The sequence below is a fragment of the Salmo salar genome, chromosome 03 (assembly GCF_965601325.2).
Source record: "Salmo salar chromosome 03, fSalSal1, whole genome shotgun sequence".
Lineage (NCBI taxonomy): Eukaryota > Metazoa > Chordata > Actinopteri > Salmoniformes > Salmonidae > Salmo > Salmo salar.
Genome location: NC_138293.1, coordinates 74,555,692 through 74,572,033, shown reverse-complemented (window position 1 = coordinate 74,572,033; position 16,342 = coordinate 74,555,692). Strand labels below are relative to the sequence as shown.

General features: G+C 45.8%; 1 protein-coding gene across 2 annotated transcripts in view; it reads left to right on the top strand.

Annotated features, from left to right (window-relative positions):
• Positions 1–7,011: 7,011 nt before the first annotated feature.
• Positions 7,012–16,342, top strand: part of lrrc4ba (leucine rich repeat containing 4Ba) — a 29,955-nt gene continuing 20,624 nt past the window's right edge. Inside the window, exons 1-2 of one of the 2 annotated variants that reach the window (XM_014193829.3) lie at positions 7,012–7,134; positions 15,571–15,727. The gene's annotated coding sequence lies outside the window, so the exon portion shown is untranslated. Of the gene's footprint in view, positions 7,247–15,570; positions 15,728–16,342 lie in introns of both variants that reach the window. The other variant, XM_014193830.3, reaches the window with a different exon arrangement.

The following is a 16,342-nucleotide window of genomic DNA, read 5'->3' as shown; positions in this document are numbered from 1 at the left end:
TGGAGTGCTACCGTCCTGTAGGCTTTCACTACAGTCCTGTTCCTGGAGAGCTACCGTCCTGTAGGCTTTCACTACAGTCCTGTTCCTGGAGAGCTACCATCCTGTAGGCTTTCACTACAGTCCTAATCTAGTGCACCTGATTCTAATAATTAGCTGGAGCAAAAACTTGCAAGACTGTAGCTCTCCAGGAACAGGGTTGGAGAGGCCTGACATAGATTGATCTGTGCCCGAATGCCTGTTATCCAACTCTTTCTGACAGTAGTCTGTCTGAATGTGTGTGTATTAACACTACAGCAGTGTGTGAGAATGACTAAAATAGACACACCGATATATAGTTTGAAGTGTGTTTCTGCCAAATGGTGTCAGTGTTAATTCTAACTACTCCAATATGTTGTGGAACCATACCGAGGCCTCCTGTGCCAAGTAGTTCTACCAGATGGCGTCGCTTGGCCATGTTTTCCCTGGCATAATGCACAATCCGGCTGTCCGCATGCGCACATGGCAGTGTCCACATATGTGCCCAAAATGAGCTTCACACTGCTAAAAACAGACTAAACACACATACACATTGCGGACACTCACATAACTCAACTCGTCCATTAAATATTGTTGGCAATAAATCCTGTAGCGTGTATTATACAGACACCTGTACTAACTGCACACAGTCCAGTGAGCTGTATACACATGCTGAAAAACAAAACATTATGTACACTTGAACCTTATTACCCCACAGACCAACACATTGTTAGCCCTGTGCAGATGCACAGACGGGAAGTAATGTCAGTCCCTGTCACCAGGGAGACGGAGATGGTTGCTTAGATACCATGACACTGGGTTCTTGTTTCTAAGCTTTTTTTCTCCACCTCTCCCTCACGTACTCACACAGACGGAAAGACAGAGACACTGACTAGTCCCCCAGTTGCTGGCGTTCATCTCTCATCTGCCTCCCTCCTTCCATCACTGGACAACCCTGTGAGCTGACATTCTCTCTCTCACACTCTCTTTCTCTCCCCCTTCCCCTTTCTCTTCTCTCTTTCTAATGGGCTGAGTTAATCTCTCCGTATTTCGACATCACTGCGTGTCCTTTAATGCCAGCTACACGTCTTTGAAATGTTGCTTCTACCATATGAGCAGGGAAGTAGCAGAATAGTACGCATGAGACTAAAAGTAAAGTATGATGATTTTGTTGTAATATATATTGAGTTGTTAGAGCAGATGTGACCTAGCTCTTTGCCTATGTTATTGAATGGGACTGTTGACACTTCCTCTAGCTGTGGTCTGTCCGTCCTGGTTGTCAAGGGGACAGTGGGCCATTGTATGAGCCTGGGTGTTTATAGGGCCTGGAGATGGAGTTTATTGGCTTGGTGGCAGAAGTGTTGTTGGGCCTGATGGGGTTTATGGGCCTGGGGGCAGAGTTTGTTTTATGGCATGCTGGATGAGAGGAGGAGTGTTATCAGGCCTAGCGGTGAATGGATGTGTTTTTACTGCCTTCTGGTACAGCTACATTTAGCCTGGAGAGGGGATCATATCATGCCTTAAATTGGATTGGTCTTTACTTTTTAGGGCCTGGTGGTGGAGGTACACTGGGCCTGGTGGTGGAGGTACACTGGGCCTGGTGGTGGAGGTACACTGGGCCTGGTGGTGGAGGTCAATGCAGCCTAATGGATGTGGGGTGCCAGATGGTGTTGTTTGTGATGGAGGTCTATCGACTCAGTGGTGGAGATGCAGGCTTGGTTAACTCTGTGTCAGAGTGCAGCTCCTCTTTCAGAGTGTAAAGCTAAGCTTCAGAGCATGGATGGATCCTAGCCTGGCTAGTCACGAGAGATGAATGTTGAATTTGGTATGTATCACAGAGGATAGGTTGTTGTCTACTGCTGGGGTCCATGCTGTTAACCCATCAGATAAAGACCAAAGGTCTCCCAAGACCTCCAGATGATGCAGAGAGTTCAGCGCTGAACTACTGAGAAGGGAAACAGGGTGCCTCCCGCACGGCCGGTGTGTCTGGCTCATTTCATACCCTACAGTCTCCGTGTTGCTGCGGCCCAGCGGAGTGCTAACGTGGCACAGCTCCCAACGCTAACCGTTAACGCTAACAGACACTTAACTCACAAACACAGCAACATCCACACCACCGCAGCCATGAGATCTGAACATTGCAGCACATCTCAATGTGCTAACACAGCCCAACACAGAGAGGAACAGGAACATCAACCCAGCGTAGCAGGACAGAGCTTTAACCAAAACGCAGAACCGCAGATACTAGGTTGCAAGTGCTCTACCTTCATATGAACTGCATCCTTCCAGCGGCTCCCATCTATTCATTTAACGGCTTGTGGTGTCCACTCACTCAATCAGTCACTTATAGGCTCCCCTGACGGCCAGAACAGAACCCAGCGCGGGAGAGAGGGGGGGGGGGGGGTCACTCCTGATCATACAGCCTGAGCAGACACTGCGGTACAGGGAGAGAGAAAGAGAGAGAGAGGGAAGGAGGAGTGGATGTGTGTGTGGCTCTTTTAAATGATGAGGGTGGAGAGATGAAGAGATTGGAGGTGAAAAGAGAGCGGTCTATATCAAGGGTGAGAGAGATTGAGAGGTTCAAAGTGGAGAAAGAACAGTCAATATCAAGAGGCAGTGATAGAGATCCAGGCAGACAGACAACAGCTCTGTGTGTGAGAGAGAGAGAGAAGAAGAGAGGGAGGGATGTGGTGTGTGTGAGTTAGAGAGAGGGAGGGATATTCACTGCACTGTTGTGTGACTGGAAATTTAATAGAGAAAGGGATGGAGGGAGGCATGCAGGGGAGGAGGAGGAGGGGAGACCTAGGGAGAGCAATGCAAAAGCGCTGCACATTGGTATGGAATTCCAGGGGAATTCTATAGGCTGTGAACAATGCCACACCGTTACTGCATAGAGAGATGTAGGGGACAGGGAGAAGAGGAAGAGGGAGGGAGAAAGAAAGTTAATGGTATAGATATGTCAGTGGAGTGAGTGCTCTATTGTGTACTGCAGCGAGTGGGACTGGTGGGGTAAACGGAAGAGAGACGGTGGGGGGTAAGGGGTTGGAGGGGGCAGCTTAGGCCATGTACATAATGGGGGCATTGAGTGGGCACCATTCCAAACACAGACCTTAGAGGGAGCCCCAATCACATGTAACGAACTGACTTTCATGAAATGGTCCGTTACTCACGTGGAATGACAAGGAAGGTATAGGGAGATAGGACATGACAATGAAGCAGGCTGCCTTCGCACAAACAGAAGTTCTGAGTGTGTGTGTGTGTATCAGAGAGAGAGAGAGACTGAGAGAAGAGTGGCTGTGAAAAAGACTGATTCACCATGTCTGAATATAGAACGTTATCAATTCACCACTAATCGCCCATCTGATTATCCCCGGCCCCCCTTCCCTCCCTCTCTCTCTCTCAATTCCACAGACACAGTCTCTCATTGCAATGACCTCTCTGTCCCCCAATCGCTGTCTCCCACTGACACGCCCCCTTCCATCCCTGAGTATCACAATATTGATCTTATATTTGAGAGAAATCATACTAAATGGAGAGGACACAGACCCGCTCTGAAAGATTCATAGCAATAAGTGAATGTGTGTGCTGGGGGGTGGGGCTCTAGGTACTGTATGTGCTTGATCGTTGCCAAGGGAACCTGTCAGAGCCAAACAGCAGAGAACGTTCCCTAATAAAAGCACACGTGCATCTTTACCTCCCCCCTCTCACACACACACTCACTCTCTCCGTCTCACACACACTCGTTCTCTCTGTCCCAATCTCTCTATCCCCTCCTCTCTCTCTACCTCTCACTCACACATATACACCCAAACACTCTTTTTCTCTCTATCCCCCCTCACTTTCTCTCTCTCACACACACACTCATATGTTCTCTCTGTATATATCCCTCACTCTATCCTTCTATCTCTCCCTCTCTCTCACTCCCTCTCTCTCTCTCGCTCTCTCTCTCTCTCTCTCTCTACCTACCCAACTTCAAACCCTGAGTATAACCTGTAGAGTAACAACTAAAAACACACAGATGCACATTTATCTTTATCAGCTTTCTGTCAGGATTATATGTATATCACTGGAGGCTGCTGAAGGGAGGACGGCTCATAATAATGGCTGGAATGGAGTCAATGGAGTGGTATCAAACACATGCGTTTGATACCATTCCATTGACTCCATTCCAGCCATTACTATAAGCCGTCCTCCCCTCAGCAGCCTCCACTGTTCACATCAGCACACGCTTTTCAATCTAAATCAAATCAAATTGTATTTGTCACATGCGCACAATACAACAGGTGTAGACCTTACAGTGAAATGCTTACTTACAAGCCCTTAACCAACAATGCGGTTTTAAGAAAATACCAAAAAAAGTAAGAGATAAGAATGACAAATGATTAAAGAGCAGCAGTAAATAACAATAGCGGGACTATATACAGGGGGTACCGGTACAGTAAATGTGTGGGTTTACTGGTATTGAGATAATTGAGGTAATATGTTGTACATGTAGGTAGAGTTATTAAAGTGACTGTGCATAGATATAACAGACAGTAGCAGCAGCATTCCAGTGGGGGGGGCAATGCAAATAGTCTGGGTAGCCATTTGATTAGCTGTTCAGCAGTCTTATGGCTTGGGGGTAGAAGCTGTTTAGGAGCCTCTTGGACCTAGACTTGGCACTCCGGTACCACTTGCCGTGCGGTAGCAGAGAGAACAGTCTATGACTGGGGTGGCTGGAGTCTGACAATTTTCAGGGCCTTCCTCTGACACCGCCTGGTGTAGAGGTCCTGGATGGCAGGAAGCTTGACCCCAGTGATGTACTGGGCCGTACGCACTACCCTCTGAAGTGCCTTGCGGTTGGAGGCCAAGAAGGTGCCATACCAGGCAGTGATTTAACCCATCAGGATGCTCTCGATGGTGCAGCTGTAAAACCATTTGAGGATCTGGGGACCCATGCCAAATCTTTTCAGTCTCCTGAGGGGGATAGGTTTTGTCGTGCCCTCTTCACGACTGTCTTGGTGTGCATTGACCATGTTAGTTTGTTGGTGATGTGGACGCCAAGGAACTTGAAGCTCTCAACCTGCTCCACTACAGCCCCTTTGATGAGAATGGGGGACTGCTCGGTCCTTCCTCCTTTTCCTGTAGTCCACAATCATCTCTTTTGTCTTGATCACGTTGAGGGAGAGGTTGTTGTCTTTGCACCACACAGTCAGGTCTCTGACCTCCCTATAGGCTGTCTCATTGTTGTCGGTGATAGGCCTACCACTGTTGTCATCAGCAAACTTAATGATGGTGTTGGAGTCGTGCGTGGCCGTGCAGTCATGGGAGTACAAGAGGGGACTGAGGGGACTGGAACGTGTTGAGGATCAGCGTGGCGGATGTGTTGTTACCTACCCTTACCACCTGTGGGCGGCCTGTCAGGAAGTCCAAGATCCAGTTGCAGAAGGTGTTTAGTTCCAGGGACCTTCCTTAGCTTAGTGATGAGCTTTGAGGGCACCATGGTGTTGAACGCTGAGCTGTAGTCAATGAATAGCATTCTCACATAGGTGTTCCTTTTGTCCAGGTGTGAAAGGGCAGTGTGGAGCACAATAGTGATTGCATCATCTGTGGATCTGTTGGTGCGGTATACAAATTGGAGTGGGTCTAGGGTTTCTGGGATAATGGTGTTGATGTGAGCCATGTCCAGCCTTTCAAAGCATTTCATGACTACAGACGTGAGTGCTACAGGTTGGTAGTCATTTAGGCAGGTTACCTTAGTGTTCTTGGGCACAAGGACTATGGTGGTCTGCTTGAAACATGTTGGTATTACAGACTCAGACAGGGAGAGGTTGAAAATGTCAGTGAAGACACTTGCCAGTTGGTCAGCTCATGCTCGGAGTACACGTGCTGGTAATCCATCTGGCCTTGTGAATGTTTGACCTGTTTAAAGGTCTTACATCAGCTGTGGAGAGCACGATCACACAGTCCTCAGGAACAGCTGATGCTCTCATGCATGTTTCAGTGTTACTTGCCTGGAAGCAAGCATATAAGTTATTTAGCTTGTCTGGTAGGCTCTGTCACTGGGCAGCTCTTGGCTGTGCTTCCCATTGTAGTCTGTAAAAGTTTGCAGGCCCTGCCACATCCGAGCCAGTCGTCCATTAAACCCAGTGAAGCAGTGAGAATGTGTCTTGCATGATCTGCTATTTGTGACGTGACAAATGTGTGTTCACCTTCACACACCTGCATCATAAAACTTGGATAATATGGCCACCTTTTCAAATACTCAATTTGTTTCGTCTTGGAGTGTGTGACTTTCATTTGCGCAACAACTTTGGGATTAATTTAATTATATTGATTGATATTGTTGCCCCAACTTTGAGAAAGTAAACTATTCAGCACAATAACAAAACGTGTTTAGGACGCTGCTGGTGTATGAATCTATATAGCAATAGTCATTGCGTCCTCGTTACATCGCAATGAGAGGAGTGGGATGTGCACCACCAAAGCGCAATAGGGACAATAGTAAACACCTACGCGTCGGATACAGGGAATGTCAAGGTGCATCTACACAAGAGAGGTGCAGTACTTAATTGTATTACATAATATGAGAGACTAGCCTACATATTGAATAAAGTTATATAAGTTATTAATCGTCCTGCCTCTGAGACAAGGGAAAATAATCCTATTCAACCAGACTGGTCTCAATCAATGGGAGAAGGTGCATTTTTTTGTTGTCGTTTGTTGTAAATTCTCATCCCTTCCAGCCGTGCGCGCGTGTTTATTAGTGGCCTACGCATGCCTGGAGAAACGGACATGTTTCTATTAACGTCTATATTTATCCTCAACGATTCGTATTTACACGAAATAGTTTACTAGGCCTATGTTTCGTCATGATTTTTCCATCACCCACTTTCGGTGGTTGTATTTTTCCATCTGGCCATGTAAAATGAACGGGCTCTGCTTTCTTAGGTCGGGAAAACACGGCACTGTGGTACAAGCGCCGAAAAAGGGTGAATCAATTTGAGAGAGAGAGAGAGAGAGAGAGAGAGAGGGCGGGTTGGAGAGAGAGAGAGAGAAAGGACGAGAGTGAGAGAGGGGAGAGAAGACGCTGACTATAGGCTACGCCTCTGCAGTTTAAGGAATATATTAAAAGGAAAGGTAAGATTCATTAAATGGAATCAGAGTATAAGGGACGTTATTCGTGTGTCGCATGTTAAACAAATCCCGTTGTTTGACTTTGGATTCTCAGCTTTCATAAAGCATCGTTGGGGTATGACCAGCCTATTCTTTATCTGCTGAATAGTTTTCGCTGTTCCAATATATTTCATTTGCGGTTGTCGTTAACGAATTAATGCGGCGGTGTCTGTATGTGTGGGTTTGTGCGCGCGTTCGTCTGTGCGTGCACGCAGCGACGCGCATCAATGTAAACTGATAAATGTTAAGGCTATTGCTTTAATAAGGACCGCGTTTCAGAATTGATAGGACGGAATATCAATCATGTTTCTGGAAAGAAACAAGCGGATAATCTACATTATCGTCCTGAAATGTGAGGAGTTTCGGCGCCTTTAACCATGAATTGTTGCGAGACGATACATTTAATTCGGTGAGAGTGCGTACGAATGAAACAGGAAAGTCAAGTGATTCGTGTACTTCATACTTAATTCATAAGAAGACATACGCGGGTCTCGTTAAATTGTCTGTTTCTGACATTGGTGTCGTGTCTTTGGCAAATGGCATTGATAACAATTGATAAATGCACAGGGCTACAGTAGCCTAATTTAAAAAAAAAAATTATTGACTATAATTATAATAATTGTATTGTTATGGCTCGTATTTCACAGTTCTGCTGAGTTGCCTAATGCGTGGCATATTAAATATTTCCTATTCAATAGGCCAATTGTTCTGAGAAAAAGTTATTACGCTATACCCACTGGGTATAGACGTCAATTCAACGTCTATTCCACGTTGGTTCAACGTAATTTCACTGAAATAACGTGGAAACAACGTTGAGTCAACCAGTGTGTGCACAGTGGGTACTATTAAGCCACATTATTTGCGGTCATCTGTTTTGTTTGGTTATTCTCTCTTGACAATGATCAGTGTCCCCAAATAGTGTGAATAATGCGGAGGCACCGTGCGCGGCACATGACTGAGGCATGCAGGTTAAGCCACTATAACTGTGGCCCACAGAGGAGCCCCTCTGGTTGAGAACAAGGAGCAGATAGATTAGGGCTGATGAATGAAGATCTACCGCCTCTATCTGCAACACAACGATACGTTTACGAGCAGATTGAAATGCTAATGTGCAGCAGTGTGTTGTGGGTGGGCAGTCTGGCAGAATGAGATTGCTGCCTGGCACAGCAGTCAGTGGGCACAGTTTGATTTCGTGAGTTTATGATAGGGGCTAAGTTATTAATGGGGCGTTAGGGGGCAAAGTGGAGCACTGGGCAGGATTAGATTGAGGGTGAAGTGTGTTGTGCGATGGGTGGTTAGGCTAGAATGGGGGAGAGGAGAGTGCTTTAAAAGAGGCCCTTCAAGCACTGGTCCTGGGCCAGTTCTTGCCACTCAGCTGGTGGTGGATGGCTGAAGTTGGATTTCAGCTCCAAGCTAATTTTGGAGCAGTGCTCAGAGGCATTTCTGTTTGAGATATGACTGGGGGAAAGCTGCCATTCTGAGAATGAAAAGTTATTTAATTGTGGAGTTGGACTTAAGGGTTAAGTATATGAAATAGAGAGCAATGGGCAGAAAAAGTTAATCAACCAATAAATACACAACTTTAGAGAGAATATTTTCCCCAAGAAATGAAGTAGTGAGCAAAATGAACATTTAAAAAAAAAAAAAACATTTTCTACATGTGTCTGACTTTACACTCATCTCTGGTCCACTCAATCGTCCAAACCTCATCCACTGCTGGTCTTAAACATAGACCCAGTCTCATAAACCAGTCTCACTGCTGTTACATCTGTGGAGATAGTGGAAATTGTTTTCATTAAACATTGGCACCATGTCAGATTTGATGCTTGTTAGTACCTACTGTATCACTGCTTCACTCTCAATTGCTCAGTGAACGACTGTGATGTATGCCATTATAACTACAAGCCTCTGTGCTTATTCTTAACCATTTTGCCTGTAACTACAGATGTAAAAATGTAAGATGACGTTAAGTTTTTAATGTTTCCCTTATAGCAGATGTTTAAAGTGCTCAGATCAAACGGGACCTGTTAGTACATGTGAGGTGGAGCTGTGTGGGTAATCAAAGTGCACATCCCTCTCCTCTCCACTCATAGGACCAGTACAAGTCACACAGTGGCCCTGGGAGGAGGAGAAGAATGTCACTTTAAATATCACATTAGAGACAAGGCCTTTTAGCCAAGGGCAGGGTTTTAAAAAGATCAAGACATCTCGTAGCTGTAAAGACAAGGATAAATCTAGCTCTTGAAACACACACAAGTGGTTCTTTCCCTTCCTTCCTTCCATCCCCCCACCAAAGATATTCCCTAAAAATGTCCTTGAGATGATTTGAAATAGATTAAAACCAGACTGGGTCAAAAGGTGACCAATAGCAAGCGGTGGACAGTCAGAGGAAAACAAGAACATTATTTATTAAGCATTGTCCTCTATGGATTGAAGGGTTTAGACATAATTTCCCCGGGCTTCACACTCCCAGCAAATCCAGAAACCTGCTACACTGAATTAGTAAAGGCCTTGGGACTATTAGGGATCTGTCATGTAGCTGTGGCCCAGGCTGCCCCAGAATCCTTTTCAGTCTTGACAGTGCACAGCCATTGGCACCTCTTTACCGAATATGCGTGTTATTAAAATTAAACAATGTCATGATTCACAAGGAAAGGTTAACTGAGATTACTTAATAGCGTGCAAGTGGAATATTTTATTCAAGACATAGTTGACCTGCTGTAGGACATCCCATGAATTTGAACTCTTACCCCATTCACCCAAACTGAGTTGTTGTTGTTAAGGAGCACTGCTCAGCTTTGACATCATTTTGCTTTGTCCCAGTCAGCTAGCTTTTAATATAGATCTCACTAGAATTTAATATAGAGCTCACTAGATTTTCATATAGAGCTCACTAGATTTTCATATAGATCTCACTGGCTTTTAATATAGAGCTCACTGGCTTTTAATATAGAGCTCACTAGCTTTTAATATAAATCTCACTAGATTTTAATATAGAGCTCACTGGCTTTTAATATAGAGCTCACTGGCTTTTAATGTAGAGCTCACTGGCTTTTAATGTAGAGCTCACTGGCTTTTAATGTAGAGCTCACTAGATTTTAATGTAGAGCTCACTACATTTTAATGTAGATCTTGCTAGATTTTAATATAGATCTCCATAGATTTTAATATAAATCTCACTAGATTTTAATATAGAGCTTGCTAGATTTTAATATAGAGAAAGCTAGATTTTAATATAGAGAAAGCTAGATTTTAATATAGGGCTCACTAGATTTTAATATACAGATTGCTAGATTTTAATATGGCACTCATCTAGATTTTAATATAAATTTGAATATAGAGCTTGCTAGATTTTAATACAGAGTCCACAAGATTTTATTATAGAGCTCACTAGATTTTAATATAGAGCTCCATAGCTTTTAATATAAATCTCACTAGATTTTAATATAGAGCTTGCTAGATTTTAATATAGAGCTCGCTAGATTTTAATATAGAGCTTGCTAGATTTTAATATAGATTTGAATATAGAGCTTGCTAGATTTTAATATAGAGTTTGCTAGATTTTGATATAGAGCTCACTAGATTTTGATATAGAGCCCACTAGATTTTGATATAGAACCCACTAGATTTTAATATAGAGCTCACTAGATTTTAATATAGATCCCACTAGATTTTAATATATAGCTCTCTAGATTTTAGTTATACATTTAAGAATAAAGGAACATCACTGTGTTAGCAAGCCCACAGAATCAACACAAGCTCCTGGTTGGCTGTTTGCCCCAGGAAGAGAAGAGCGGACAGGTCAACTATGCCCAGTTGGCAGACTAATTTGAACTGCCAAAACCAAGCTGAGAGTTATAACTTTGTTGTTGTCACAAATGAAGTGTGGGATGGGTGATCTCAGTCATTTGAGAAATCAGGCCAGCCTGCACTTTCATTTCAGTCACATCACTGCATAACTGATGAGGCAGATGAAAACAAGCAAACAGGAACAGGGGAGATTACACCTGCACACCTAGCCAAGAGCAAAGCTGACTGGGAGATAATGCCTTACTCTGTCAGGGCTCTTGTCACCTGAATCAAGTGCTTTCAGACTTGAACATTGTCAATCTGCACAGCTCTGTTCACCATTTTGGAGTGTTACGTTAGAGAGAGAATACCACAGTAAGACGTGTCTTTTACTGTATAAATGTGGTTGTGTGAATGTGTGTGTGTGTGAGAGAGAGAGAAACTTTTGACTTTTTTAAAATAAAAAAATGGGGGAAAAAAGTTTTTGATCCCCTGCTGATTTTGTACGTTTGCCCAGTTACAAAGAAATGAATAGTCTATAATTTTAATAGTAAGTTTATTTGAACAGTGAGAGACAGAATAACAACAAAAAAATCCACAAAAACGCATGTAAAAAATGTTATAAATTGATTTGCATTTTAATGAGGGAAATAAGTATTTGACCCCTCTGCAAAACATGACTTAGGGTGGCAAAACCCTTGTTGGCAATCACAGAGGTCAGACGTTTCTTGTAGTTGACCACCTGGTTTGCACACATCTCAGGAGGGATTTTGTCCCACTCCTCTTTGCAGATCTTCTCCAAGTCATTAAGGTTTCGAGGCTGACGTTTGGCAACTCGACAGATTTTCTATGGGATTAAGGTCTGGAGACTGGCTAGGCCACTCCAGGACCTTAATGTGCTTCTTCTTGAGCCACTCCTTTGTTGCCTTGGCCGTGTGTTTTGGGTCATTGTCATGCTGGAATACCCATCCACGACCCATTTTCAATGCCCTGGCTGAGGGAAGGAGGTTTTCACCCAAGATTTGACAGTACATGGCCCCGTCCATCGTCCTTTTTATGCGGTGAAGTTGTCCTGTCCCCTTAGCAGAAAAACACCCCCAAAGCATAATGTTTCCACCTCCATGTTTGACGGTGGGGATGGGGTTCTTGGGGTCATAGGCTGCATTCCTCCTCCTCCAAACACGGTGAGTTGAGTTGATGTCAAAAAGCTCCATTTTGGTCTTATCTGACCACAACACTTTCACCGGTTGTCCTCTGAGTCATTCAGATGTTCATTGGCAGACTTCAGACGGGCCTGTATATGTATTCTTGAGCAGGGGGACCTTGCGGGCGCTGCAGGATTTCAGTCTTTCACGGCGTAGTGTGTTACCAATTGTTTTCTTGGTGACTATGGTCCCAGCTGCCTTGAGATCGTTGACAAGATCCTCCCGTGTAGTTCTGGGCTGATTCCTCACCGTTCTCATGATCATTGCAACTCCACGAGGTGAGATCTTGCATTGAGTCCCAGGCCGAGGGAGATTGACAGTTCTTTTGTGTTTCTTCCATTTGCGAATAATCGCACCAACGGTTGTCACCTTCTCAACAAGCTGCTTGGCGATGGTCTTGTAGCCCATTCCAGCCTTGTGTAGGTCTACAATCTTGTCCCTGACATCCTTGGAGAGCTCTTTGGTCTTGGCCATGGTGGAGAGTTTGGAATCTGATTGATTGATTGCTTCTGTGGACAGGTGTCTTTTTTACAGGTAACAAGCTGCGGTTAGGAGCACTCCCTTTAAGAGTGTGCTCCTAATCTCAGTTCGTTACCTGTATAAAAGACACCTGGGAGCCAGAAATCTTTCTGATTGAGAGGGGGTCAAATAAACCTACCATTAACATTATAGACTGATCATTTCTTTGTCAGTGGGCAAACGTAAAAAATCAGCAGGGGATCAAATACTTTTTCCCCCCACTGTAGATGAGACTGGCACTATTCTCAATAGGGCAAGAAGTTGGCTGATCTCTATATAGGCTGGTATTGTCATTGATTGATAGCAGCCCAACTTGTTGGTGTTGACAGGATGGAGGTTGAAGTTGACTGCTAGCATGCTGGAGAGACTTGCAGATCAGCTATGATAGGCTGAATTTGTGGGAACAACCTAGGGCTGTCCCTGAATAATGCAGTGTGATGAACCGCATGGCTTTACAGCCTCTGTTATCATGTCACACATATCAGCGTTTGTCCCCACATGTGCCTATACATTGTCCTAACCACAGGAGGGAAGGACAAAGATCTAGGTTTCCTTTTGCATGATCTGGCATCACTTCAATCTTAATAACCAGAGTCTGGATATTGCATGGATATTGCATGAGCACTGACTGACCCATTCTCAGTAGAGCTGCTAAGCCGCCTGCCACTGATGACAGAGCAGATATAATTAGCTGTGATTGGTTTGATTGAGTGTCCAGCCTAGGCCTGGGTGTCGGCCCTTCTGGGGCCATGATGACTGGCATTAATTATTGAATAATAGTTGGGGAGAATGACAATGGTTAATGATATCAAATGAATACCATAATCCATTGAATTGACATCATTAGAAATAGTGGAATTTCCCCTGGGGGGGGATGTGCTCATGTCTATGTCCCTTACAGCAGGGGAGTCTGGGTAGGGACTGGGAGCCATAGATGGGTTACCTTCTAGTGTTAATTTAAGGTACTGTGGGAGTGACAGTGGTCGGCTCTAGTAGACTGCTGGGTAGGGACCGCTGAGTAGGGACCGCTGGGTAGGGACCGCTGGGTAGCGACCGTTGGGTAGCGACCGTTGGGTAGGGACCGCTGGGTAGGGACCGCTGGGTAGGGACCGCTGGGTAGGGACCGTTGGGTAGGGACCGCTGGGTAGGGACCGTTGGGTAGGGACCGCTGGGTAGGGACCGTTGGGTAGGGACCGTTGGTAGGGACCGCTGGGAAGGGACCGTTGGGTAGGGACCGCTGGGTAGCGACCGTTGGGTAGGGACCGCTGGGTAGGGGCGGCTGGGTAGAGACCGCTGGGTAGGGACCGCTGGGTAGGGACCGCTGGGTAGGGACCGCTGGGAAGGGACCGCTGGGAAGGGACCGCTGGGTAGGGGCGGCTGGGTAGAGACCGCTGGGTAGGGGCGGCTGGGTAGGGACGGCTGGGTAGGGACGGCTGGGTAGAGACGGCTGGGTAGAGACGGCTGGGTAGGGACGGCTGGGTAGGGACGGCTGGGTAGGGACGGCTGGGTAGGGACGGCTGGGTAGAGACGGCTGGGTAGAGACGGCTGGGTAGAGACGGCTGGGTAGGGACGGCTGGGTAGGGACGGCTGGGTAGGGACCGCTGGGTAGAGACTGGGGGCCATAGATGATTTTCCTTCATGTGCTCCATGGGAGTGAGAGTGGTCGACTCTACTATAAGGTTCGACCATGTGTTAGTAAAGCCGGTCACATAATGGAACGTGATCATGCTGCTGCTCACTCATGTGTCACATGGGTGCCTGGAAGCAGGAGGGTTACGGTTGGATCGTGTTATTAAAAATTGGTTGGCTAATGAAAGCGGTCAGTTTTAAATGGTTTGGTCGTATATTGGCTAAGCCGGTTGGGTGATGGTAGTGGGGTGGGGGACTTTGGTTAGATCACGTGTTAGTAAATGTGGTGGGGTAATGAAAGCAGTCAAGCTTTCAGTGACCTCTCTTCTTTGGAGCCATGGCAGCTTGGCTGCATCAAGGCACAGTATCTTGAGGGAGTTTGTTTCGGGTCAGTGGCAACATAAGAGCTCAATACAGCCATGCAAAGTCAGACAAACTGAGGCTAGGGGCTTTTCCTCTGTCTGCTTGACTGGCTGTGTGTGATCAGAGAGCACTACAGTTAGCGCCTGCATGCCTGCGAGGATGTTGATGATGATGTTTATTACAGTGTAATGGTGATGATGATAATGGTAGTAATGCAGCAACTAGACATTACAATGATCTTGCCATGATTATGATGACCACAAAGCATCATGGGGTGGCAGGAAGCCTAATGGTTAAGAGCATTGGGCCAGTAACTGAAAGGTCGCTGGTTAGAATCCCTGAGCCAACTAGTTGAAATATCTGTTGATGTGCTCTTGAGCAAGGCACTTAACCCTTTTTGCTCTGGATAAGAGCATCTGCTAAATGACTAAAATGTGTGGTGTTTTACCACGTGGTATTTTTGGTTGACTGTTTGGTGAGGTCACTGTTTGGTGAGGTCACTCCAACAATGCTCAACAAGCTGAGTGGGAACATGACTGAGAAGGACACATAGGCAGAGGGCTACACACCCAGGCTGGTGATGTCACAGGGAGAATGTGACAGTGGGGGAGAGCAGCCCCCAGTGTCTCCTAGTAGAGCTCTCTGAAGGCCAGAGAGGAGCAGGCAGGCTGCAGCTAGTGACGTCATACATGATTACTGCGATAAATCACTGATTCTGCCCTATGGTTAGGAAGGATGATTATTCTAAGTGCCATGGTGAACAACACACATGCCTTTATTATTTTATTTGTCCTCTTCTCAGGGGTCTGCAGGATGGGGTTATACGGAGACTGTTGACTCAGTTGTACTCATTTATTTATATATTTTGCTACTCTTGCATTTTTTTCTCTCCTAGTTTTTTACTGGGTGCAGCAGCACCAGTGAGTGAGAGCCCCAGCCCCCAGGCCAGGCCCCAGTCCTCATTGTGGAGTGATGGAGCTGCCCCGTGTTGGGAACTGCAGAGCCAGGCGACGGACACCCCTGCTGCTGATGTGACGGAGACACGCAAGATGGTGAGTGAGCAGGTTACTATGGCAACCCAAGTCTGCGCGAGCGCTTCTATTTCGCACAGCGTGGGAGAGAGGGGTGGAGAGAGATCATGGAGAGGGGAATGGTGTAGAAACCAGCGGAGAGAGGAGAGGTGTGGAAAGAGCAGTCGGACTGAAAGGGGTGAGGAGAGAGAGACACAAGCATTATATGAAGAGAGGATTGAAAGATCACAGAGGAAAAGAAGAGGGATGATAGAGGGAGTGGATGGAGTAAAACTAAGTGAGATGTGAATGATGGGGTGAGACCAAGAAGGCATGATAGAACAGTAAAGCAGAAGGGAGGGATGACAGGGACGTGTCCTGTGATAAAGAGGTGCCCTGCTGTCAGGTATACAAGCTTGTTTTTTTTCTTATTTACTCCTCCATATTCTCAGCCAATACCTTTTTCACTCTGTATACAGTACGTTTTCCATGTTTCAATTCATCTCTCTCTCTCTCTCTCTCTCTCTCTCTCTCTCTCTCTCTCTCTCTCTCTCTCTCTCTCTCTCTCTCTCTCTCGTAATGATTTGGTTGGCACGGCACTCTGCTGTGATAAAGACTGACATGGTGTCAGTCTTGGTGACTGGTCTCCATGGAGAC